Source organism: Neovison vison, chromosome 5, assembly GCF_020171115.1.
Source record: "Neovison vison isolate M4711 chromosome 5, ASM_NN_V1, whole genome shotgun sequence".
NCBI lineage: Eukaryota > Metazoa > Chordata > Mammalia > Carnivora > Mustelidae > Neogale > Neogale vison.
Window position 1 is genome coordinate 121,330,633 of NC_058095.1, and position 27,998 is coordinate 121,358,630.

At 37.7% G+C, this 27,998-nt stretch overlaps 1 protein-coding gene across 2 annotated transcripts in view; it reads right to left on the minus strand.

The window, feature by feature from the left end:
- DIAPH3 (diaphanous related formin 3) overlaps positions 1–27,998 on the minus strand; it is a 512,938-nt gene that overhangs the window by 434,694 nt on the left and 50,246 nt on the right. The gene's annotated exons all lie outside the window — the stretch shown is intronic.

Genomic DNA, 27,998 nt, shown 5'->3' on the forward strand with positions numbered 1-27,998 from the left:
CAACAAGCAATACAAACCATGGTATGAACCAATTCTTCCATTCAAACATAGGTTGGGACATCTACTACACTGCGTCAGGACAAAAAGAAAGTGCAGGAACGGATTTTAAGAGATTCCTGAAATGTGGTTTACTTCACTGTATCAATGTACTCAGACATATGTATGTAGTTCATTAAATATTATAAATCAAATACTGAACAGGAAATACAGAGAACACATAATTGTAAAAGAACAGATGAGTAATTTGAATGAGGCTAATATTTAGTGGATAAAAGATAAAGTGTTCCCACTTCTAGTTATCAGTTGGCTATTTAGGTGACTAGATCTCAAAAATATCTTAGCAGTTATCAAATCAAAACTGTCTGAAGAGTATTGTTGCTAATGTTCTATAAATATCTTAACATACATTATAAAGTAACTAACTTATAGTGCTACCTTCATACACATGTTGAGACACGGTTTTGCCTGGGGAAACTGGGAGTTGCAACATCAAAAACTAATTTTCCTTTAGTTAATTACTTTCTAATTAAAAACTATACCTTAATTGAACCACTGTGCTATTTTACTATGTGAGTCTGACTGGAACTAAGGATAGATTTTAAAAACAGAAAAAATGCTGCAGAAAAGAAACCCAAATGAAGAAGCACTCTACAAAATAAGGATTCTTCTCAAGTATAAAGGTCATGGAAGATAAGGAAATGTCATTGATTGGAGGAGACCAAGGATACATGGTAATCTGAACTTGAGACATGATCCTGGATTGGATCCTAGAACAGAAAAAAATGCAAGTAGAAAAATGGCAAAACCTCAATAATGTAATTTAGTACTGTACCAACATTAATGTCTCAGTTTTAATAACTGCATTCAAGCTATATAAGACGTTGACTTTTGAGGAAGTTAGGTGAAGGGTATCTAAGAATTGTCAGTGCTCTCTTTATAACCTTTCTATAAATCTAAGATTGTTTCAAAATCTTATTGCAAGATAAAAATGATTTATAGAATTTCTGCCATTAAAATAAGTTCAGAATGAAGAAATGGAACATCCTTCAATCTTAGAAATTTTTTTCAAGTCTAGTAAATAATGTACATTTGCAGTGTATTTGGCTATAATAAATACAGACTTGACAGAGGGGAAGGAAGTACAGAAACCACTATCAAAACAAATCTGAGGTTACTAAAAGGTAGAGTTAAGACACAGGTATCAGAATTCCTTTCCAAATCTAAAGGTCAGGCACCCTTTGGAATTTTCCCAAACCAAATTCAAGTTGCTCACATTTCTTCCCATTTTCATTCCAAACCTGCCCTGTAAACCATCCTCATTCTTCCCAAAATTCTTTCTACAACTTTTGACAAAGATTTAGTATTCCTGTCATCTTAAATAAGTTCTTGGGCCAGGCATGGCACTCAACATTTATAAGTATGTAATAGCCTCTTTTTCGTTGAAGAGAGAATGGAAGCTTAGGAAATTCCTTCAGGTGACCATAGTCCTATGGCTGAAATTTGAAATCTGGTCTATCTTAACTCTCCATTTTTATTCCCATAGTATTTGTCTCCATCATCATCTAAAATCGAATTTCCTTTGGGGCTAATACTATCAGACTTAACACTTATGTGGGCCAGCACCTGGTGTTGACTCCTCTTCCATCCCATGCCTTGCCATCCAGTCTTCGGCCTCCCCCAACCAGCGGTCTTTACTTCCCCTTTTCTCAACCACAGTCTTCATGACCACACCCAGACCTTTTCATTATGTAAAAACTGTTGCACCTCAAGGATCATCATAATCTCCACAACTCTTTTCTCTGACCTCCATCTTCTCTCTTTTTACTTGTCCTACTCCCAAACCACCATGGTCTTGACCTCCATAAAACCTTTTTCCTTGATCCCTTCTATTTTCTCCCAAAGCAGGTTAATTCCATGATCCATCACTTCCTACATCTATGGAAAAGCCAACTAGATTTTCCTTCTCACATTCCCTAAGGTCCTTATTTCAAATTCCCTTCTCAGAGAACTATGAAACTATTACTTCCACCTATCATTTTCAGTAAGCAAATTTCAATTTCCTCTGTGAAAAGAAAGCTTTCAATTTCCCATTTCCTATATTACCAATTTATTTGCACACTAAACTTTATCAATTCTTGCCTCCATCCAAAGATAATTCCATTCATTTATGCTCTGATCCTCCTTCCTCTCACCTCCTGATAGGGCACTGCATATCAATTATCCTTTTTCAATCCTGTCTCACTAAATTGTTCTCAGTTGGTTGGGTCTCAATACATAAACACGTTAATCCTTAATGGATCAAAATTAAAAAGAAAAGGAGCCTTCCCTCAACCCTAGCTCTCCTTTATATATGGCTTCCTTCACTCTCCTTCACAGGTAACCTTTTAAAGAACTTTTTTTGTACACTCGCTGCCACTTTCACAATGCAAAGACCACAGTGGATTTCCTTTCAGGTATTTGTTAAGTAAGACGTAACACAAGTTTGCAAACAGAATTTGCTAATCCTCTTTCAGGACAAACCATGAGATGAAGATAATTTTCGGAAGGATGCAGCTGGAGCTAGAGATAACACTCACCTCCCTAGCTAAGAAAAATGACAGAAACAAGGTCCAGCCCCAGAGACAGATTCTTCAGACACAGGTAAAAATGGCCAAGCTGAAATCCAGGACATTTTCAGGAAGCACTAGCAGAACTGCACAGAACCTTGGTGACCTGGGACAACGGTGGCATCTGGGGGAGGAGTGAACAGAGTAGAGATCCTCCAGACTTCCCTCAAACTGTGTCCATTTCTATGATGCACTGTGTCCAGCCAGAGGAATGAGGATACATCTTTTTCTAAATTGCACATGGACACCCTAGGTGTCAAAAGCAGCCCTGACCTAGAAACCAGGTCAAAGGATATAGTCAAGTCAGCAGCTTTTAAGCTACTGCGAAGGATTCCTTCTGTCTGTGTGCTGGATGGGGTCATTAGTTCCCACCAACAAGAAAGTTGCGAGCTTGCTACTGTATTTTACACACCTTGACCCCATCTTAGACTGACAAAATACTGGTAAAAATAAATATTTTCCATATTTTCTTGGCAAAACTGAGGGGAGGAAAAAAGATGCAATCTTAATGCTCCTGCACATACATGCAACTAGTTAGAACACTAAGGAGCAATCAAGCAAAGAATGGCAAACAGAATGGACATACTTTCAACCAAGTTACAAACATTAGTCTCACTATTTTCATTCACGGATGTGGATTTTACAAGACAGCATGCTCATTAAATTTACATACATCAAGTTGAGTGGGATAGTTAACACCATGGAGAGTCAGATTAAATTTAAAATGATTGACTATTTGGAGAATTAAGCAAGCATACACAGGGAGCAAGCTGAAGATGGTCAGGTCTGAGGAAATTCACCCAGAGAGGAAAAACTCTACAGATGCACAGAGGCATACAGTTTAGAAAATGTATGTGGAAGATAGTATAGTCCTAGATCCAAACATTCCCCTGCATCAAAAAGCATCATATCAGAAGGTAAAACTGGAAGCACAACAATATCAAAACCAAACATGAAGTCTTAAATCAAAAGTAATCCTCTCATTTAAAGTGTATTAAGGCTTCTGTTTCATGGGTTAAAACCAAGAGGATTGTTGTTGGAAACAGTCTCTCTTGTGCTCACATTTTTATCACCACAGCAACAAATTGGTTAAGCATTTTAAGAGGTCCACAAGATCCCTTATTTACTTCTCCTGATCCCTTATTTACTTCTCCTGAGACTTAAGAGCTCACCAACCTATAAGCACAATTTTACCTGTATTTCCTCTAAAGGTATTCTTCTGTTCTCAACCATATTGGAATTCATCTTCCACACCATGTGCCAAAAAGGTCTTGCTAATGCTTACTCCTACATTAAGGTACTGTTTGCCACCATGAACAGTTCAGCGCCAAATAAAGTGAAATATTTCATGATCTCATTCCAGATCATTATATACATTCAAATAGTGTCCATTAACTGAATCTATCTAGTTCTGCAATTTGTTTTATTAAGTCAGGTTTACATAAAATTAGAAAAAAATCAGAAAATGGGAAAAGCTTTAGAATTAGAAAAATTAGAAAACCTTGGAAAAAAGAACTCAGAATTAACTTTATTACTACTTTATATTCAACACGTCCGTAAGTATGTTAATGCTACAGATCTTTCTCTTGATCTTTTACTATATTCTTATATATGCCTTTATAGCAACTTTTTTACTTATCAGTTTGATTATAGAGAAGTTTTATATATGTGTGTGTGTATATATATATACATACATACATATAAAATTTGGTTCTGTCAATAATGAGGTTGAATATTCACTGTTCTATCCATAGTATCTTTACTCAATCCCCATTAAAATTAATCAGATACCGGACAAGCTAGCTCATTAACAGGACAGCAGCCAAAACACAGCATTTATGCAGAGACTGACAAGGAACTCACATAAAATGTTGACCAAATATTCTAACTAGAGCTTATAGAAAGTGTAAAATAGCTCAGTTTGAAACCAAATTTCACTTTGTTCTAAGCCAACAAAGGGGGTGGGGGGGATCTCAAGCATCACTCTTCTTCCATATAAGTTTTAGCTAAATAGATAAGAAATAAAATTAATAGGCAGGGAACTGCACAATTTATTTTGAAATATCTTACTGGAACGGTTCAAGCATACATAAGCACCTATAATCACCAATTGTTATGTGATCTTTTAGGTAAGAATACAGCTAGTGATAAAAACTTTTGATCTGCTTTTCAACTTTTCTAAACAAATAGCCGTATCTTCACCAATTACCTGAAGGATAAATAAATAGAGAATGAACAGACAAAAGCCAACTTTTCTAGAGATGAAAGAAGACGGAGAAAAAGCCCTCACTGTTGGGAAAGAACTGACTTACACACTTCCTAATTGGTGAAAGAGCATGCCTAAACTTTATCGTAACACCTATTCTTCTTAAAATTCCTCTAACCATTTAATTGGTTCAACGAACTCCCATCAGGCAAAATCCATTGCTCCTAAATCATTTATTTTCTCATTTATCTGGATCTAAAGAGAAACAACTAGGCATTGACATTATTCCCCCCTGACAAACACAACCCATGAATCAACTTGACAATTGCCTTATACTTCTATACGCTTTTTCTCCTCCTCCTCTTATTTGGATTATTATTCGGATTGCTTTTAAACCACCTTTCCCTAAATTTTTCAATTTCTACCTAAAGGAAAGGGAAAAGGTGACAACTCATAGATCAAAACAAACCATTCCCACACAACCACTCTCATTTTATCTGGCTAACCCTAAATATACTGTTTAAGTTTTTAAGAAATAAAAAAATATTCATGATATAGAAAAGCAGATTTGTAAAGAACACTAATACTTGAAATAAACTAACTGCTAGTAGGAATCTATAGCAGTCAATAAACATAATTAACACAAAAGTCTTTGTTGGTTTCTCTTATCATTCCCACTCCTGGGTAAGATATCACCCACACATTCAACACAACAGGTATGCATTTAGCCAACTAAAGAAATAGCTAGGCATATCCTTACAACCAAGGATTAAGGGGAAAATATGATAGGGGAAGAAAAAGGAGGAACTGTCCTTCACAGGTACCCAAACAGTGGGAACATGGAATAAAGTTAGCGAGACGATGAAGCGCCTGGGTGACTCAGTCAGTTAACCGACTGACTTCTTGGTGTCAGTTCAGGTCATGATCTCAGGGTCGTGAAATCCAACCCCACGTGGGATTCCTGCTCACCACACAGTTGGCCTGAGATTCTCTGTCTCCCTCTGCCTCTCCCCACCACCCCCATATATGTGCGCTCTCTTTCTCTCACTGCTGCCACTTCCCCCTGGGCCTGCACTCCCTCACTCAAATAGTCTTTAAAAATGTAAAAAGTTAGCAAGATGAGCCCTCCTCCCACCATCTATGGTAAGTATCAAAACATATGTACATGGTCATATTCGATTTTATAAGTTCACCTGAGCTCTTTTGTCTTCCTCTGGACCTTATGCTTCAAATATATCTGAATTGATTATAAAAAGACATATCAGTATTTAACTGTATTTGTTCTAGTTTTTATCATTTGATTGCTTAAACTTAATGTTTACCAAGGGGCGGGGGGTGGGAACAGATCAGCTCACTTGACAATACATCCAATAAGCACTGTGAAGGCACTAAGGCGACAAGATGAGTAAAGTTGACTATCCATAGTCCACTACGATACTCTTAAAAAAATTATTATATCAAAGTTCTCATTAAAGAAGTTCTTATAGTTCTAAAGAATCAACAGTAAAACAAATAACAGAGTCACTCATTTAATCAGTAAAAGAGGATACATGCAGTTAAAAAAAAGTTAGCAGGATCAAGAATCTACTCTAATGGAAGGCCAATCAACTCAGGAACTAGCCATAACTCAAGTAACTGAAATGTAAAATGAGAAAAGACTTTCACTAAATACTTTAGGGAGAGAAAAATAGAACATATTGACTCTTGTCTAGGGTTTTTAGAAAGAGCTTTATGGAATGGATTGCATTTCATCTTCCTTTTGAAGGCAGAAGAGGACTTTTAAGAAGGTAGAGCACATATTTGGAGGCAGAAGAGGACTTTAAGAAGCTGGAGTACAAAGAAATAAGAGCAGTTTCTCAGTTCCCCTAATTCAGAGATTATTATGTCTGGAGGGAAATCTCAGTTTTGAAAAATATTCACCACTTTCAAGAAAACAGTTTTAACTTTTACTGTATGATTCTACTCAGTACAATGAAAAAGAAAGGAAGTAAAAAAAATAAGGCTTTCACAGATACTCTGAGAGGACACACACAAAAAAAGAATCTACAAATAAAAATGAGAATTCTGCAACATTACCAGATACCAAAATTCACAAACAAAAAGTGACAATATTCTTAGTTTAAAAAAAAAAAAATTTAAAGATGGTTACATATTAGAAATAAAGAATAAACCTAATAGATGTGTGATGCCCCTAGGGAGAAAAATAAATATTTACTCTGTTAGGAACCAAAAAATCTAGAGATAACATATACAATAATCACAGATGGGAAAACTTAATATCACTAAATATCCATTTTTCCTAAATCAATAAATTCACGATGATTCCAGCCAGAATCCCAACAGGGTTTATAATAGAACTTAATTGATACTAAAATTAATACAAAAACAGGGCTCAAGAATAGTCAAGATGATTTGGAATAGAGGGAGGGATCTTAGATAATAAGACTTATTATACAGCTATAGTAATTAAGACAATGAATGTAAATGAGAGCTAGACAAATAGACTAATGGGCAAAATCTAACCTCCACAACAAATCCACATACGTGCGGGAACTTGATGTTTACTAGTGAAGTATGATAAATGAAAGGATAAGAAGGACTATTAAATCAGTGCTGACAGAAAAAAACAGTTAATCCATGTAGAAAAAAAACTGCATCCATATCCCACAGAAATAAAGATACAGAATCATGAAATACAGAACAGATTTATGATGTCAGTATTGAGAAGGATTACTTAAATATACAAAAAGCCAATACCATAAGGAGATGGATAAATCGGACCCCATGGAATTTTATAGTTCTGTACTTTAATTCATCTACTCCTAAAGAAAGTAAAAAGACAAGACCCAGACTGGGACAAGGATGCTTTACAGCTGATAAACACACATAATCATTAGTCCAAATAGTGACAAATTCTACAAACCAATATGAAAAAAAGGAAAAAAAAAAAAAGACAAAAACCCCAGTAACAGGCAAAAGATATAAACAAGAAATTTATGAAGGAATAAACCAAAGGGCAGGTAAATGTGTGAGATGGTCAAAATTCTCATGATCATTAAAAAATGAATTATTTAAAGTAGGAGGTAATCTGTTTACAATGAACAGACTTCTAATTAAAAAGCTTTATAGTACCAATGCAAACTTGGGGACATTTTACAAATTAACCAAGTGGAATCTTCAAAAATGTCAACTTCATAAAATACAAGACGGAACTGAGGACTATTCCAAAATGAAGGAGATTTTAAAAAACAGCAACAACAACAACAACAACTTGACAGCTGAATGAAACACATGATTTTAAACTATACTCTTTTCCTACAAAGACCATTTTGGTACTACAGAGAAAAAGTGAACAGGGTCTGAGGATTAGTTGATAGAAATTGATCACTATTAACTTTCTGATTTGGGTGGTTGTGGTGTGGTTATGTAGGACAATTATGGAATTAGGAGATTATGGAACATGGAGTCAGCAACCTACCAACAAATGGTTAAAAAAAAATGTTTCTGTACATGGGTCATTACTACAGAGAAAAAGCTTAACAGGAATGAAACCATCAGATTCTGGGTTTTATTCACATTTGGAAATTAAAGAAGAAGAACAGGATTATGAATATATAAGTCACTTCAGTGATATCTGTGGTGGTGTTGGTTATGCTTTATTTTTTGTATATTTGAAATATCATATTTTAAAAAAACATCTTTAAACAAGTAGATTCAACATTATACAATGAAAATAGTTTCAAAAAATCAAATTGTGAATGCCTTTACCTTTATCTATGTTTCCCCACACTAAAAGCCGATATATGTATTAAACAGGTCATCTAAGCTCTTAATACTAGTAGACACCTAAAGCACATGCTTAAGAGATAATGATGGCATTTTATAAATGTGCTCTCTCCCTTTTAAATAAAGGCTGACAAACATCTTCCTAAGAAAAGATTAGGGCATCACTATTCATACTTATGTACTCTGTGCAATTTAGGGACCATTTTTCTTCCATACTTACAAGTGATGACAGGAAGTCCAGAATTTAAAAACTTCGTCAGAATTATATCATCATTGGCACTCATTTAATCCCTGTTAATGATCACATCTAGATAGCTGACCTTTCTTGCATAGCTTTCATTCTTTCAGAGAGAAGTGAAAAATTAAACAAGAAGGGATGAATGCATGAAATCTCTCTTCCTATTCATTATTTTAATGTTTATGTGTAACTGAGAAAACTAGCAATTAAGGCTAATTTCCATCCAAACATAGAATTGCAGGTAAAAATAACGTGGGATGTTAGAAATCTTAAAAGTTAGGAATATACATTTAACAGGCAATTAAGATAACCAGTTGAATGATTCTGCATTAATTTAATCTAGTAGGGAAGGCCTATCGAAATAACAAAGGATAAATTCTACAAGGGATTACACACAAGCAGCTGTGAGAAGCAGGTTTAATGAGTACTAGGCCAGACAGAACATAGGAAAGCATCAAACAAAAGTAATGTTTTGGCCAGGATTTAAAGTGTGAATAAGGATTCTTGAGCAGAGGTATGGAAGGGTAGATAGAAGTCCAGTGCAATTGCCCAGGGAAGAGGTAATGAAAGGTCCATCAGAGAAGAAACAAAATCAGGACCTATTAAGGACAGAAATGAATGTATGTGACCAATATCCAAGGGGGGGGGGGTGTCAAAAAGAATTCCCCAATCTCAGGGTCTCACTGCAGGCCTCTGAGAGAGAATTAAGGTATAAATACTTTTGTGGGGGAATTTTGTTTAAAAAATATGACAGAAGGTGAGGTCAACAAGATGGCAACATAGGTCATTGCCAAAGTCAATAATACCCTCCACAAAGGCCATTAACTCTCCATAGGCAAGATAGCACTGTGAAAATCCCAGAAACAAAGAATAAAGCTTTAGCATGTTCCTGCTAGATGGTGAAGACAGTATTAAAATCAAGTAAACAGGAAACAAACAAGTTCCAGTAACAATCCTAAAAAAATAGAAGTCTACCAGCTGACAAAAAATTCCAAATAATCTTCTTTGAAGTGTTCTAAAACAATGCAGACAACTAAATGAAATTAGAAGGAAGTATGAGCAAAATGAAGTTCAAAGAAACCATCAAAAGGGGAAAAAGAGAAAGCCAAGGTATTCAAAGATAAATCATTTGAAATTCTCTAGTGTAAGGAGAAAAATGAAAATTAAAAATGTCTATGTGGGGCGCCTGGGTTGCTCAGTGGGTTAACAGTGAGCTAAAGCCTCTGCCTTCAGCTCAGGTCATGGTCTCAGGGTCCTGGGATTGGGCCTCACATTGGGCTCTCTGTTCAGCAGGGAGCCTGCTTCCCCTTCTCTCTCTGCCTGCCTCTCTGCCTACTCGTCATCTCTCTCTGTCAAAATAAATAAATAAATTTTTTTTTAAAAAATGTCTATGGGACAGCAACAAGAGAAACAAAATATCAAGTATAAACCTCAGTGGCGGGGGTGGGGATAAGAAAAAGTCTACAATGATAAAAGGCTAAAAACCTCCTTAACTTGGGGGGAGAAATGGATATTCAGATTCAAAAGGTCCAAGGACTTCTACATAAATTGAACCCAAAAAGCTACACTGACACACATTGTCATTAAATAGCCACAAGTCACACACAAAGAGAATTCTGAAAGCATAAGGAGGAAAAGGGACTAGTGACAAATAAGGGGACCCCATATGACTATTAGCAGATTACCACTAGACACTTCATAAGCCAAATGAATGAAACATTCCAAGTGCTGAAAGAAAAAAGTCAACAAAGAATAGTATATCCAGCAAAGGTGTCCTTCAGAAATAAGAGAGATAGGACTTTCCCAAAACAAAAGCTGACTGAGTTCATCCCCAGTAACCTGTCTTATAAGAAATGCTAAGAGCTAATAATACATTATATGTCTATAAAAAAATTTTAAAACTAAAAAATAAATAAATACATATTTATTCATGTGTTAAAAAAAAAAAAAGAAATGCTAAAAGATATTCTCAAGCTGAAATAAAAGGACACTAATCCCTACAAAAAATATAGGAGGGGCGCCTGGGTGGCTCAGTGGGTTAAGCCTCTGCCTTCAACTCAGGTCATGATCCCAGGGTCCTGGGCCTTGCATTGGGCTCTCTGCTCAGCAGGGAGCCTGCTTCCCTTCCTCTCTCCTGCCTGCCTCTCTGCCTACTTGTGATCTCTGTCTGTCAAATAAATAAATAAAATCCTTAAAAATATATATAAGAAAAGAAATAAGAAATCAGTAAGAAAAAGCCAAATTCTGATTTTGCAAGTCATTTATGCTAGTTTTAAATGTTAAACTTATGAACTATAACTACAATTTGTTATTGTTACACAATACTAAAAGAAATGTCAATTGTAACACTCACAACCTAAAAGGTTAAAGTAGTATAAAGTTTTCATGTGGTATTAAAGTTGTCAGCATAAAGCAGGATATTTTAACTCTAAGATATTTACTATAAGCCTCATAACTATAGGTAACTATAAAGGAAAATCTTTTATATAGCACAAGGCTATAAAGGTGTTCATAACATGCTGCCACAAAAAGTCAATCACAAAAGACCACCACAATGAAAGAAAGAAAAATCTAAAGGAAACAATTACCATGGCAACAGAAAGTCCTTCTCAATAAACACAAATGGATAAAATTCTCCCAAAAGACACAAAATGGCTGAATGGATTTTAAGAAGATCCAATAATATGCTGCCTACAAGAGAATCCCTTTAGCTGTAAGGGCATACATAGGCTGAGAGTAAAGGAATGAAAAAATGTATTCCAAACAAATGGTAACCAAAAGAAATCATTTTGGGGGCACCTGCATGGCTCAGGTCATATATCCCAGGGTACTGGGATCAACTCCCAGATTGCATCTAGCTCCTTGCTCAGCAGGGAGTTTGCTTCTCCCTCTCCCTCCCCACACTCATGCTTATGTATGATCTCTCTCGCCCTCACTTTCCTCAAATAAATAAGATCTTTAGTCTTTTAAAAAATCAGTTTTATCAGAAAAAAACAGAATTCAGCTAAAAATGGTCACAAAAGATGAAGACTATGTAATGACAAAGGGATCAACTCATCAGGAAGCTAAAAACAATTCTAACTATTTATGCTCCCTACATCTGAGAACATAATTATATCCAGTACAGAACTAAAGAGAAATTAGCTGCAATACAATAGTTAAACAATATAATACCCCACACTCTGATCTAGTCAGAATTAGTCAGGAAAGAGCAAATTTGAATAATACTATAGAATGGATATATACAAAGTATGCTATTCAGGAATAGCAAAATACTAATTCTTCTCAAGCACACATTGAACATTTTCAGGATTTAGCATATGTTAGGTCATAAAACAAGCCTCAAAATTCAACAAGATAAAATATTATCAAGTATCTTTTCTGATCATGATGGTGAGACACTAGAAAACAGTATAACAAGAGGAAAGCTGTAAATTCAAATATGTGGAAATTTTACAACACCATCTTGCACAATCAATGGGACAAAGAAGAAATGAAAAGGGAAAAATAAAACTACCTGAAGACCAATGAAAACAAAATCACAACATACCAATACCAGTAGGATACAGGCACAGGAGTATAATACAAGTTTACAGAAATAAGTACCTACATTAAAAAAGAAATATTTCAAATTAGGACCACCCAGTTGGCTCAGTCGTTGAGCCGCCAACTCTTGGTTCAGGTCAGGTCATGATCTCAAAGCATCCAGGTCAGCACTCATCGGGGAGTTGGCTTAAGGATTCTCTCTTTCCCCTCAGTCCCTCCCCAGAGAGAGAGAGAGAGAGAGAGTGTGTGTGTGTGTGTGTGTGTTTATACTCTCTTCCCTCTAAAATAAATAAATCCTTAAAGAAATATCCCAAATTAACAACCTGGCTTTATATCTCAAGGAAGAAATAAACTCAGCCCAAAGTTAAAGACATAATAAAGATTAGAATGAATTAGAAAATATTTTAGGAGTGCCTGAGTCGCTCAGTCATTAAGTGTCTGGCTTCAACTCAGGTCACGATCCCAAGGTCCTGGAATCCAGCCCTACATCAGGCTCCCTGCTCAGCTGGAGGCCTGCCTCTCCCACTCCCCTGCTTGTGTTCCCTCTCTCGCTGTGACTGTTTCTCTGTCAAATAAATAAATAAAATCTTTTTTAAAAATTTTAAAAACAAAATATTTTTTAAATGGGGGAAAAATCATGAAACAAAGAGGTAGATTTGAAAAGAAAAAAAAAGGGGTGCCTGGGTGGCTCAGTGGGTTAAGCCGCTGCCTTCGGCTCAGGTCATGATCCCAGGGTCCTGGGATCAAGCCCCGAGTTGGGCTCTCTGCTCAACAGGGAGCCTGCTTCCCCCTCTCTCTGCCTCTCTGCCTACTTGTGATCTCTCTCTCTCTTTGTCAAATAAATAAATAAAATCTTAAAAAAAAAAAAAAAAGAAATGATCAACTCAAAAAGAAATACTCAGTGTTCTGAGTATTCAGAAATAACACTTCTTTTGCCAGCTAAAATTCAGAGCTGCAACCCTTCTGAGGACTGCTTTTATAAGCAAGCTTCAGTTCTGGAAGCTGGAAGTCTAAGATCAGGATGTCAGCATTGTCAGATCTGCTGTTCTCAGATCAAGGTACATAGTCCAGCTTACTGTGACACCCAGAGTGTGATCACTGGGTTATCTTATTAGTGGATGGAAGGGTGCACCTTGCCTGGATCATGGTTGATATATTCAGTTATAGATCCCCTCAACAACCTTTCACCAAAATGACTAGGAGGAGAAACACCCAACAGAGGAAAAATCCAGAGATTGTGCCCTCTGCCACAGAACTATTGGATATGGACATAAACAGTATTCAGAAACGGAATTCAGGGTAACAATTATCCAGGCAATGGCTAGGTTCGAGAAGACCATTAGTAACAACATAGAATCTCTAAGGGAGGAAGTGAGAGCTGATCTGGCAGAAGTTAAAAATGCTATCAGTGAGATCCAATCTAATCTAAATACTCTATCAGCTAGAGTAACCCAAGGCAGAAGATAGAATTAGTGATCTAGAAGACAAACTAATAGAAAAGAAGGATCAGGAGGAGGCCTGGAACAAACAGCTTAGAAGCCATGAAAACCGAATTAGGGAAATAAATGATGCCATGAAATGTTCCAGTGTCAGAATTATTGGGATCCCTGTGGGGGTAGAGAGAGAGAGAAGACTAGAAGATATAGTTGAACACACTCTGGATGAAAATTTCCCTAATCTGGGGATGGAACAAGTGTTCGTGTCCTAGAGGCAAGATCAACGAGTCTAGAAAGACATCCAGACACTTACTTATGAAATTCACAAATCATAATTTCAGACAGAAGCTCTTAAGGGCAGCTAGGGGGAAGAGATTCCTTACACACAGAGAAAGGACCATCAGAATAACATCAGACCTGTCCACAGAAAACCAGTAAGCCAGAAAGGGCTGGCAAGACATATTCAGGGCACTAAATGAGAAGAACATGCAGCCAAGAATACTTCATCCAACAAGGCTGACATTCAAAATGGATCGACAGATAAAAAGCTTCCAAGACCAGCAAGGTTTAAAAGGGTATGCAACCACCAAGCCAGCACTACAAGAAATATTAAGGGGAGAGGGAGGTTCTATAAAAGAAGAACCCAAGAGTGACACAGAACAGAAATATACAGACAATCTATAGAAACAAGGACTTCAAGGCATCACGAGGTCAATAAAAACTTACCTTTTAATAATCACTCTTGACGTGAATGGCCTAAATGCTCCCATAAAATGGCACAGGGTTGCAGAATGGATAAAACAACAGACCTGTCCATATGCTGTCTATAAGAGGCATATTTGGAACCTAGAGATATATCCAGACTGAAAGTGAAGGGATAGAGAAGCATCTTTCATGTCAATAGGCCTCAAAAGAAAGCTGGGGTAGTGATTTTCATATCAGATAAATTAGATTTTTAAGCTAAAGACTGTAGTCAGAGATACAGAAGGACACTACATTTTTAGAAGGTCTATCCACCAAGAAGATCTAACAATTGTAAATATTTATGCCCCCAATATGGGAGCAGCCAACTACTTAAGCCAACTGCTATTCAAAACAAAGAGTCACCCAGGTGCCTGGGTACCAGCTGCCTTCAGCTCAGGTCAGGATCTCAGGGTACTGGGATCGAGCCCCACATCGGGCTCTCTGCTCAGCAGGAAGCCTGCTCCCCCCTCCCCCGTCTTCTCTGCCTGCCTCTCTGCCTACATGTGACCTCTGTCAAATAAATAAATAAAATCTTTTAAAAAATAAATAGTCATATTAATATGAATACATTAACAGTAGGGGATCTTAACATGCCACTCTCAGTAATAGATCATCCAAGCAGAAAATCAATAAAGAAACAAGAGCTCTGAATGACGCACTGGACTAGATGGACCTCACAGATATACACAGAACATTCCACCCTAAAACAAATGAATATTCTTTCTTCTCGAGTGTACATGAAACTTTCTCCAGAATAGACCACATAATGGGTCACGAATCAGGGCTCAACCAATACCAAAAGATTGAGATTATTCCCTGAATATGCTCAGACCACAATGCTTTGGAAGTGGAACTCGACCACAAGAAAAAGTCTGGAAGGAATTCAAACACTTGGAAGCTAAATTCCACCTCGCTTAACAATGTTTGGATCAACCAGGAACTCAAAGAAGAACTTAACCAATTCATGGAAACCAATAAGAATGAAGACACTTCGGTCCAAAACCTGTGGGATACAGCAAAGGTAGTCCTAACGGGGAAATACATAGCCATCTAAGCCTCACTCAAAAAAACTGAAAAACCCAGAATACAAAAATTGAAAAATCCAGAATTCAAAAAATTGAAAAATCTAGCTCTCTTTACACCTTAAAGAACTGGAAAATCAGCAACAAATTAAGCCAACCCCACACACAAGAAGGGAAATAATCAAGATTAGAGCAGAGATCAATGAGTTAGAAAGCAGAGATACAGTAGAATACTTCAAATAAACTAGAAGCTGGTTCTTTGAAAGAAAAAAATAAGATCAATAAATCTAATCTAATACAAACTAATCCAAAAAGAGAGAGAGGACCCAACTTAATAAAATTACGAATGAAATGGGAGAGATCACAACTAACACCAAGGAAACAGAAATAATCATCAGAAATTATTATCGACCATTATATGCCAATAAGTTAAGCAACCTAGAAGAAATGGATGCATTCCTGGAAACCTATAAACTTCCAAAACTGAATCAGGAAGAAATTGACAACTTGAATAGGCCAATATCTAGTAATGATATTGAAGCAGTGACCAAAACCCTCCCAAGAGCCCAAGACTTGATGGATTCCCTGGGGAACTCTACCAAAATTCAAAGAAGAAATAACACCTATTCTCCTGAAGCTTTTTCAAAAAACAGAAAAAGAAGGAAAACTTCCAGACTCTTTCAATGAAGCAAGCATTACCCTGATCCCCAAATGAGGCAAAGACTCCACCAAAAACGAGAATTTCATCCAATATCCCTGAGGAACATGGGTGCTAAGATTCTCAACAAGATCCTAATAGGATCCAACAGTACATTAAAAAGATTATCCACCATGACCAAGTGGGATTTATCCATGGGATGCAAGGGTGGTTCAATATTCCCAAATCAATTAATGTGATAGAACAAATCAATATGGGAAAAGAGAAGAACCACATGGTCCTCTCAATTGATGCAGGAAAAGCATTTGCAAAATACAGCATCCGGTCCTGATTAAAACGATTCAAAGTATAGGGATATGGGGAACATTCCCCAACTTCATAAAACCTATCTTTGAAAAAGCCACAGCAAATATCATCCTCAGTGGGGAAAAGTGGACAGCCTTCCCTTTGAGATCACGTACATGACAAGGACGCCCACTCTTGCCACTGCTGTTCAACATAGTACTAGAAGTCCTATCAACAGCAATCAGACAACAAAAAGAAATAAAATTTATTCAAATTGGCAAAGAAATCAAACTCTCTCTCTCTCTTTGTGGATGACATGATACATTCTATGGAAAACCCAAAAAAGACTCCACCCCCAAACTACTAGAACTCATACAGCAATTCAGTAATTTTGCAGGATACAAAATCAGTGCATAGAAATCTGTTGCTTTCTTATACACTAACAATGAAAATATAGAAAGGGAAACAAGAAAATCGATTCCCTTTACTATAGCACCAAGAATGATAAGATACCTTGGAATAAACCTAATGAAAGAGGCAAAGGATCTGTACTCAAGGAACTACAGAACACTCATGAAAAAAATAGAATAAGACACAGGGGCGCCTGGGTGGCTCAGTGGGTTAAGCCGCTGCCTTCGGCTCAGGTCATGATCTCAGTGTCCTGGGATCGAGTCCCGCATCGGGCTCTCTGCTCGGCAGGGTGCCTGCTTCCTCCTCTCTCTCTCTCTGCCTGCCTCTCTGCCTACTTGTGGTCTCTGTCAGATAAATAAATAAAATCTTAAAAAAAAAAAAAAAAAGAATAAGACACAAAAAGATGGAAAAGCATTCCATGCTCATGGGTCGGAAGAATAAACATTGTTAAAATGTCTATACTGCTCAGAGCAATCTATACTTTCGATGCCATCCTGATCAAAATTCCACTGACATTTTTCGAAGTGCCAGAACAAATAATCCTAAAATTGGTATGGAACCAGAAAAGACCTCAAATTGCTAAGGAAATGTTGAAAAACAATCCTGGGGCATCACATTGCTTGATTTCAAGCTTTACTACAAAGCTGTGATCACTAAGACAGCATGGCACTGGCACAAAAATAAATACATAGACCAGTGGAACAGAGTTGAGAGCCCAGATATGGACCTACAACTCTATGGTCAAATAATCTTCGACAAAACACAAAAAATATATACAGTGGAAAAAAGACAGTCTCTTCAATAAATGGTGCTGGGAAAATCGGACAGCTATATGTAGAAGAATGAAATTCAACCAATCTCTTACACCATACACAAAGATAAACTCGAAATGGATAAAAGACCTCAACATGAGGCAGGCATCCATCAGAATCCTAGAGGAGAACATAGATAGTAACCTCTTCAACAACGGCCACAGCAACTTCTTTCAAGACATGTCTCCAAAGGCAAAGGAAACAAAAGCAAAAATGAACTTTGGTACTTCGTCAAGATCAAAAGCTTCTGCACAGCAAAGGAAACAGTCAAAAAAACAAAGAGGTAACCCATAGAAAGAATGGAAGAAGATATTCACAAATGATACTACAGACAAAGGGCTGATATCCAAGATCTATAAAGAACGCCTCAAATTCAACACACACAAAACAGATAATCATGTCAAAAAATGGCCAGAAGACATGAACAGATACTTCTCCAAAGAAGACATACAAATGACTAACAGACACATGAAAAAATGTTCATCATCATTAGCCATCAGGAAGAAACCGAAACCACATTGAGATACCATCTTATACCAGCTAGAATGGCCAAAATCAACAAGACAGGAAACAAAAAGTGTTGGAGAGGATGTGGAGAAAGGGGAACCCTCTTACACTGTTGGTGGGAATGCAAGTTGGTGCAGCCACTTTGGAAAATGGTGTGAAGATTCCTTAAGAAATTAAAAATAGAGCTACCCTATGATCCTGCAATCGCACTACTGAGTATTTACCCCAATGATACAGATGTAGTGAAAAGAAGGGCCATCTGTTCCCCAGGGTTCATTGCTGGGTGGCAGCAATGATCACAGTCCCCAAACTATGGAAAGAGCAGAGATGCCCTTCAACAGACAAGTAGATAAAATGGTCCATATATACAATGGAGTATTATGCTTCCAGCAGAAAGGATGAATACCCGACTTTTGTTTCAACATGGATGGGACTGGAGGAGATTATGCTGAGTGAAATAAGTCAAGCAGAGAGAGTCAATTATCATATGGTTTCACTTACTTGTGGAGCATAAGGAATAATACGGAGGACATTGGGAGATGGAGAAGAGAAGTGAATTGGGGGAAATCAGAGGGAAAGACAAACCATGAGAGACTGAACACTGAGAAACAAACTGAGGGTTTTGGAGGGGAGGTGGGTGGGGCATTGGGTGAACCTGGTGATTCCTTAAGAAATTAAGGAGGTATTAAGGAGGACACGTATTGCATGGAACATTGGGTGTGGTGCATATTAAAAAAAGAAAAAATTTTAAAAAAGAGAGAGAACACACAGATCAGAAATCAGAGAGGACACATTACAAATCCTATCACCAATACACAGAGGGTCATAAGAGACTACTCTAAACTATATATACATACCAACGAATTGGACAACCTGTAAGAAATGGATAAATTCCTACAAACACACAGCTTACCAAGATTGAATCATGAAGAAACAAAAAATCTGAACACACCAATAGAACACTGAAGTTTAATCAATAACCAAAACTGCCCAAAGTCAAGACTGGATGGTTTCACTGGGTAACCAAACATTTAAAGAAGAATTAACACCCATTTTCCTCAAACTCTTCCAAAAGACTAAAGAAGAGGGAAAGAGGGAATACTCCCTAACTCTTTACCAAGCCATCATTTACCCTAATGCCAAGCCAGACAAGGATACTACAAGAATACTCTAAGCCATTATCACCAGTGAATTTGGATGCAGAAACTCTTTTTTTTTTTTTTAATTAACATATAATGTATTATTAGCCCCAGGGGTACAGGTCTGTGAATCGCCATGTTTACATACTTCACAGCACTCACCATAGCACATACCCTCCCCAGTGTCCATAACCCCACCACCCTCTCCCTCCCCCGCTCCCCCCAGCAACCCTGTTTGTTTTGTGAGATTAAGAGTCTATTATGGTTTGTCTCCCTCCCAATCCCATTTTGTTTCATTTATTCCCTTTCTACCCCACAAACCCCCCACATTGCCTCTCAACCTCCTCATATCAGGGAGATCATATGATAATTGTCTTTCTCTGATTGACCTATTTCGCTAAGCATAATACCTTCTAGTTGCATCCATGTCGTCGCAAATGGCAAGATTTCATTTCTTCTGATGGCTGTATAATATTCCATTGTATGTATGTGAGTGTGTGTGTGTGTGTGTATATATATATATATACATATATACCACATCTTTATCCATTCTAGAAGCAGAAACTCTCACAAAATACTAGCAAGCTAAATTAAACAGTACATTAAAAGGACTGTACACCATTAAAAAAGTGGGATTCACCTGAAAAATTCAACATCAATTCATGATAGAAACTCAGTGAACTGGGAATAGAAGAAGACCTTAACATATTAAAGGCTGTATGAAAAGCCCACAGTCCACCTGTACTCGACTGGTTATAGATTGAAGCTTTTCCTCCAAGATCATGAAACAGACAAGGATGCCTACTCTCACCTAAAGCAACCTAATACTCTAAGTCATAGCCAGAGCAGAGGCAAGAAATAAAAGACAACCAGACTGAAAAGGAAGAAGTAATGCTGTCACCTATTTATAGAGGATATTATATATAGAAAACCCTGAGGGCTCCACCAAAAAACTGAGAACAGATGAATTCAGTGAAGTGGCAGGATATAAAATCAACACACAAAAATCAGATGCATTTCTATACAATAACAGTGAACTATCTGAAAAAAAAAAATTAAACAATCTCATTTACAATAAGATGAAAGTCAATAAAACAAGAATAAATTTAGGCAGGTAAAAGATCTGTACATGTAAAGCAATGGTGAAAAATATGAGTACACAAATAAATGGGAAAACATTTTATGCTCATAGGTAATAATTAGTATTGTTAAAATATCCATCCTACTTAAAGCCATCTATAAAGTAAATGCAATCTCTATCAAGATTCCAACCACATTTTTATATAAATAGAAAAACAGTCTTACACTGTTTTTTATGGAACCACAGAATACCATGATTAACCAAAGCAGTCTTGAAAAATAAAGCTGGAGGGATCATGCTTACTGACTTCAAACTATATTACAAAACTACAGTAACCAAAATACTATACTGGCATAAAAACTGATACATAGATCAATGCAAATGAATCAAGAGCCCAGAAAGAAACCATACATATATGGTCAACTAATATTTGACAAGAAAGCCAAGAATACCTCATGGGAAAGATGGTCTCTTCAATAAATACAGTTGGGAATACTGGTTAACCACAGGCAAAAAAGAAACATACAACTAGACCCCTACATTACACCACTCAAAAATTAATTCAAAATGGATTAAAGACATAAATATAAGACCTAAAACTATAGAACTCCAAGAAGAAAACACAGGGGGAAAGTTTATGGACATTGTTTTGGGCAATGCTTTTTGGATAGGACAAAAAAAAAGCACAAGCACTAAAAACAAAAATAAGCAAGTAGGCTTTCATCAAATTTGCACAGCAAAAAAGCCAACAACAAAATGAAAAGGCAACCTCAGAATAAGAGAATATATTTACGAACCACACATCTGATAAAAGGTTAATATACAAAATATATAAGGGACTCCTACAACTCAAACAAAAAAATCTTATTAAAAAGTGAGAACAGGAGTGCCTGGGTGGCTCATTAGGTTAAAGCCTCTGCCTTCAGCTCAGGTCATGATCCCGGGGTCCTGGGATCAAGCCCCATATCAGGCTCTTTGCTCGGCAGGGAGCCTGCTTCCTCCTCTCTCTCTCTCTCTCTCTCTGCCTGCCTCTCTGCCTACTTGTGATCTCTGTCAAATAAATAAATAAAATCTTAAAAAAAAAAAAAAAAAAACACAAGAGGGGCGCCTGGGCGGCTCAGTGGGTTAAAGCCTCTGCCTTCAGCTCAGGTCATGATCCCAGGGTCCTGGGATTGAGCCCTGAGTCGGGCTCTCTGCTCAGCGGGGAGCCTGTTTCCTTCTCTCTCTCTGCCTGCCTCTCTGCCTACTTGTGATCTCTGTCTGTCAAATAAATAAATAAATCTTTAAAAAACAAACAAACAAACCACAAGAGGTATTACTTCAGACCTGTTAAAATGGCAGTTATCAAAAGGATATCAAGTGTTAGTGAGAATGAAGAAGTGGGAACCCAGGTGCACTGTTCGTGAGAATGTAAATTGTTACAGGCACTGTGAAAAATAGTACAGATATTCAAAAAAAAAAAAAAAATTAAAACCAGAACTTCTGTCTGCTCTCAGCAGTCCCACTTCTGGGTACATCCAGAGGAAATGAAAATCACTCTCTGGAAGAGATGCCTGTTACCTCCATGTTTACAGTACTATTTTTTTTTTTTTTAAAGATTTTATTTATTTATTTGAGAGAGAGATACAGTGAGAGAGAGCATGAGCGAGGAGAAGGTCAGAGAGCGAAGCAGACTCCCCGTGGAGCTGGGAGCCTGATGTGGGACTCGATCCCGGGACTCCAGGATCACGCCGTGAGCCGGAGGCAGTCGTCCAACCAACTGCGCCACCCAGGCGTCCCTACAGTACTATTTATGAAACTAAAATGGCAAAAAAAAAAAAAGTATCCGTTCAGATAAATGAATAAAGAAACTAGTGTATACATATACATAATAGAATATTACTCAGCCATAAGAAAGAAAATGCTGCCATTTGCAACAGTATGGATGAACCCCAAGGGCATTACATTAGGTGAAATAAGTCAAAGAAATACTACATGGTATTACTTACATGTGCAATCTAGAAGTAACAAACTCCCAGAAACAGATTAGTGGTTGCCGGGAACTGGTGAATGAAGTGGATGAAGGAAGCTGGAGGGAAGTGGATGAAGGCGGTCAAGAGTACAATTCACAGTTCTAAGACTAACAAATTCTGAGGATCTAATGTACAACTTGGTCAATCTAATGCTGTATTGTATACCTGAAAATTGCTCAAAGTTCTTTTTGTAAATTTATTTATCTGAAGGGGTGGAGAAGGGCAGAGGGCGAGAAACCCTCAAGCTGATTCCCCGCTGAGTGCAGAGCCCAAGAAGAGACGGGGCTGGATCCCAGGACCCTGACATCATGACCTGAGCCAAAATCAAGAGTCGGACACTCAACTGACTGAGCCATTCAGGCTCCCGTAAATCTTAAAAGTTCTGACTGTGGGACTGAAGGTAAGGTATGGTAACTAAATGAGGTGACAGACATGTTAACTATCCTTATCGTGGTAATCATTTAGAAATATATATGCTCCAATCACCATGTAGTACACTTGAAACTAACACTGTGTGTCAACTGTACTTCAATAAAATAAATATTGGGCCATTATAAAGCATTTATACATACACACACACACATATATATATGCATCAATCAAGTCACACTGTATCATTGTATACTGTAAGCTTACACAATGTCATATAGGTCAATTGTATCTCAGTAAAGTTGGAAAAATATCAAAAGAAAAGAATGAGATCAGTTTCTGGCTTGTTGAGGTTTAGCATCTTTTACAGAGTTTGATTATAGCTGCTCTTCCAAAGACAGCAGAGCATCAGAATACTGGGGATATTCTAACATGAAAGGGCTCCCATCCCCCATGAGAAATGTGAAAGGAACCGAAGTGGACAAAGAAAAGGTAAGAGGACCCGAGGTAACGCCCTGAGGAAATGAAAATCAGAATCAGGAAACCTGGAATGGAACCTGGTAAAAACTGTCCAGAGAATAGGACAATCAGAAGGAAAGGAATGTCATGGTAACTAAAGGAAAGAGAGCTGCAGACAAGAGTGAGTGGAATGTATTACATAGAAGATCTAATGATCAGAAAGCCACTTATAGTTAGGAGGATAAATCTGGAATAGCAAGAAAGAATCAAGTAGTTTATACTCCCTAGAGGGCAACTTCTAAAGGGAATGAGATAAAGGACAAGAGCAAGGGCCAAAGGATACATCAGCTTCCCGTGGGCAGGATGTACATCCCAGGGAAGCAGCAGTCCTGGCCTCTGAGAGGTCCTGCATCCAGAAGGTGACTCCTGCAGAGGAATAGGCTCACAGATGACCAGGGCAGAAGACCAAAGTATACATCACCAGTGACAGTGACAAGGGAACTGCGGGTGAGACTGGGCACCAGGGAGCACAAAAAAAGCACAAGAGGAAAGAATCAGCATCTATAATTTCCTACACCTGTAAAAGGCAGAACAGTCCCCCACGTCCATGCCCTAATCTCTGGTCCTATAAATGAGTTACATTACCTGTTAGAAGGGAACTCTGCAATACTATGTTGGATCATCTGGGTGAGCCTAATCTAATACAGGAGTCCTTCAAAGCAGAGAACTTTCTGTAGAGGGAGACAAGAGATGCCACAGGAGGAGAAGGCATAGAAATTTTAAACAGGAGATGGATTTCATGTAACAGAGAGGTAGGGGCCCACATAAAGGATAGGAAAGAGGCCTTTGGGAGCTAAGGCGGCCCCCAGAGGACAACCAGGACCTCAGTCCTACAACAGTGAGGAACTGGATTCTGCCACCATGAACTTGAAGAGGTTCTTCCCAAAGCATCCGGTAAGATCCCAGCCATTTGGACATAGATTTCAGCCTTGTGAAACCTGAGAAACCAGGTGAATCAACCTGGACTTTGACTTGCAGAACTAGGAGACAGTATGTTGGCATTTAAGCCATCAAAAACCATGGTAATTTGTTACAGCAGCAATAAAAACCAACATCACCCCAGAGCACCAAGGGCAGATTATAAACACCCTAGACCAGAAGCAAACTCTTATTCCTCCTCTCCTCACCTCCCATGTAGTCCTAGAGGAAATAGTTGGCAGTCTGGAGAGGATAGCCAAGTAAGGTAGAGAAACAAAAGAGGCCAAGCTCATTCCCTAACCATTGCCCCGAATGGAGACCTAAAGTAAAGCCAGCCTGCAAGGGGGAAAAAGACAGCTATTTTTTAGATCAAAATTATTTTTATAATTTTTTTCGGTTCAATCTCAAAGCCAAGAGAAAGACTGAGACCCGCCTGGGATTTCACCTGGGAGCACAAGAATAAGCCAAGGGAGCTGCTATAAAGAGGCAACAGCTACAATGATCAAGTCACTTCCAGCTTGTATCTACCATGCTCAAATCATTCAAAAACCAGTTAACATAGACCTACAGTGAGCCCAATAGTAAGCCCTGAAACTTGACTTCCAGAAATCAAAGTTGTATATACAAGATGTTCACATAGCAATTTCACAAAGCTAGATCCACACAGCAACCAATAGGGGCTTTTGGATAACAATTCCACTTTAACCAAAAGACAAATGGGAAAAAGAGCCCTTAAGTAGTTTCAACATTCATCATTGCTCAAAAAAATAAGGCTCAACCCAACCTCGACCGAAAAACCCTATAAACTATTTCCCAGAGACCAAGTAAATCCACCTCCAAAATAAACAAGAAAGGATTACAAATATTCAAGCATTATACCCTTACCTCTCATTATCAAGTCAGCACACTGAAGACTATTAAAAAAAAAAAAAGTTTCTGTAAGAATAGTTTTTACTTTATGTAAAAATTACTTCAATACCTTTGATAAAGTTAAATAAGTTTTTAAAAATTGCACAATGTCAAAACTAGGCATTTAGATGTAAATTTTAAATGACAGAAAATTCCTGTAGCGGCAAACGCCAAGACTTAGTTAAGATTGCAGGCTTGATGCGGCTTCTTCGAAAGGACAGAGGTACGACGGACAGGGGTGCCTAGATGGCGCAGTTGGTTAAGTGGCAACTCTTGATTTCCGATGAGGTCATGATCTCAGGGTCACACATTGTGGGACTCCGCACTCAGCAGGGAGTCTGCTCAAGATTCTCTCTCTCCCTTCATCTTCTGCCCCGCCCCCCACTCTCTCACTCTTCCACTCACTGAACAAATAAAAGTTTAAAATTTTTAAGAAGTACTAGATATGTAAGTAAAAATAAAAAAATTTAAACTCAACACTTCATCTAGCATTCTCTACAGACATAGACCAGCTTTAAATTGGTCAAAAATGAAGTACCCTGTAAAGCTTGACAGATATCACTCATCTACATTTAGGGAAGAGAACTTCCTCAGCTCCAGAACCATCAGAGGATTTTCCCCTGTAATGTATTGTCAGTCAAGCAATCAGAAAGGGAAGAAGAACCTAATTCTTTTTAAAAAAAGAAAAAAAAAAAAACAAGACCTTAGTTCTCACAAACTCACTTAGCAAACTGGGCATCCCTGACCATCAAAAATTTCATTTTACTGCTGCTGAGTAAAATGAGTTTGATTGCAAACGATTTTCTGCCAACAGGGATACCTGTTTAGATTTAACAAGCGATAGGGCCCAGTTATTAAATATGTATTGTGTAAACACTTCAGAAATGTCAATATCCTTCTGCCCTATTCATAACTACAAACACTGAAAGTCTTACCCTTCTCTGGGTAACTGACCCTCTTCACAGTAACTGAAAAATACCTCAAGTAATCACGGTCAGTACAGAATACCGTGAACTGTATCCAGTACTCCCAGTAGCCATACTTTTAATGGCTTGTGGTGTTAAGATGTGGCCTCATAAACACCTTATATTAATAGCTTACTCACTTATACTCAGATGCCACTAGCAATCATGATCAAAAAGAAAAACGCCTTAACAAAGTAGTCACCAGGAAATGAAAGTAGTACCATTCTAGAATCTCCTAGGTCATTTAGGTCAGTGATTCCACATATAGTACATGGAATGAGAAGGGAGCTAAGGGCACTTTATTATCTTGAGTCCTCCAATGTAGTATTGAAGAGAACTACCATTATACAAGCCTCATTAACAGAGGCAAAGGCCAGCAAAATATAAAACAAAAACAAACAAAAGTCCTCACTTCGGTGGCACATACGCTAAAATTGGGGGGAAAGAAAAGGTTTTTTGCTCAAGGCTAAAATGATACCAACTCATGGAGATGAAAGAGTTAATAAGGAGTTATAAATGTGTGGTTAATTAAAAACAAAATTAGTCCTTCATCAAGAGCTAACATAAGGGGCGCATGGGTGGCTCAGTGGGTTAAGCCGCTGCCTTCGGCTCAGGTCAGGATCTCAGGGTCCTGGGATCGAGTCCCGCATCGGGCTCTCTGCTCAGCAGGGAGCCTGCTTCCCTCTCTCTCTCTCTCTGCCTGCCTCTCTGTTTACTTGTGATTTCTCTCTGTCAAATAAATAAATAAAATCTTAAAAAAAAAAAAGAGCTAACATAATAGGTAAGAATGTCCCAAGTCTAGGGTTCATGCAAAACAATACTAACATATGCTCAGTGATGAAAAGTTAGGAATCACTAACACTAATTAATCCTATGGAGACACAATCTAGGCATTCTCTCTTTCTGGGGCCTCCTAAAGCTCCATGTATAACACTGAACACAAATATTTGATGAATAGAAAATAAGGCAGTATAAGGGTAAATATTTTGTTGATTCCCGTTAAATAATGAGGAGACCCGCTATTAACCTTCTCAAATTTCAAACACATTTTACACACTAAATAAGTCAATTTCCCTAAAAACTAATAAGGCTGTCAAAAATTATAGAGGAATAGAAAAAATAAATCCTGAGTTGAAATATTATATAACTCTTCAAAATGGTATAAAAAATCCTCTCATAATTGGCCCTAAATTATCACTCCAGTCCAATTTTTCAAACCTCTCACACGATCCCCCTAAGCTATTTGTACCTTGCTCTGTCTCAGTTCACTGTCATTTCCCCATCTTAAAAGAATGTCCTTTCCCTCTGCTTATTCCAACCCTATAAGGCCACACCTGCCTCTAAGTCCATCTGTTCCAGGAAATTTCCCTAAGCTACTATAATAACCTTTCAATTTTGGCTTCCCCTGAAGCTAATGAGGTATCTCAAAAGTTAGTTTCTTCCTACTCTGAACTTACAAGGAACTTAACCATTAATTAGAACCCTCTGGCATTTCTTACTCATTTAATTCTTCAAAATGTTTATTTTGATTCCTCCAAGATAAGCAACTTGAGGGTAAGAGCTATATGTAAAACTATTTAGATGCAATTAGCATTCATTTTGTGATAAATGATTTTGAACGTACTTAACACAGTGGGTTGTTGGTCAAATTAGTTTACCCATGAGCAGAGTCAGGATCACCATTTATTGGAACCAACTGAAGGCAGCTTCTTACAGCACTGTCTCCACCAGAAAAGACACACCCCAAAATAAGTAAGTTCTAGTCTCCTCAGATATAAATGTTCTGGGACTCTATGAACCTGGTTATCCTGAGAATTAAGAAAGGAATC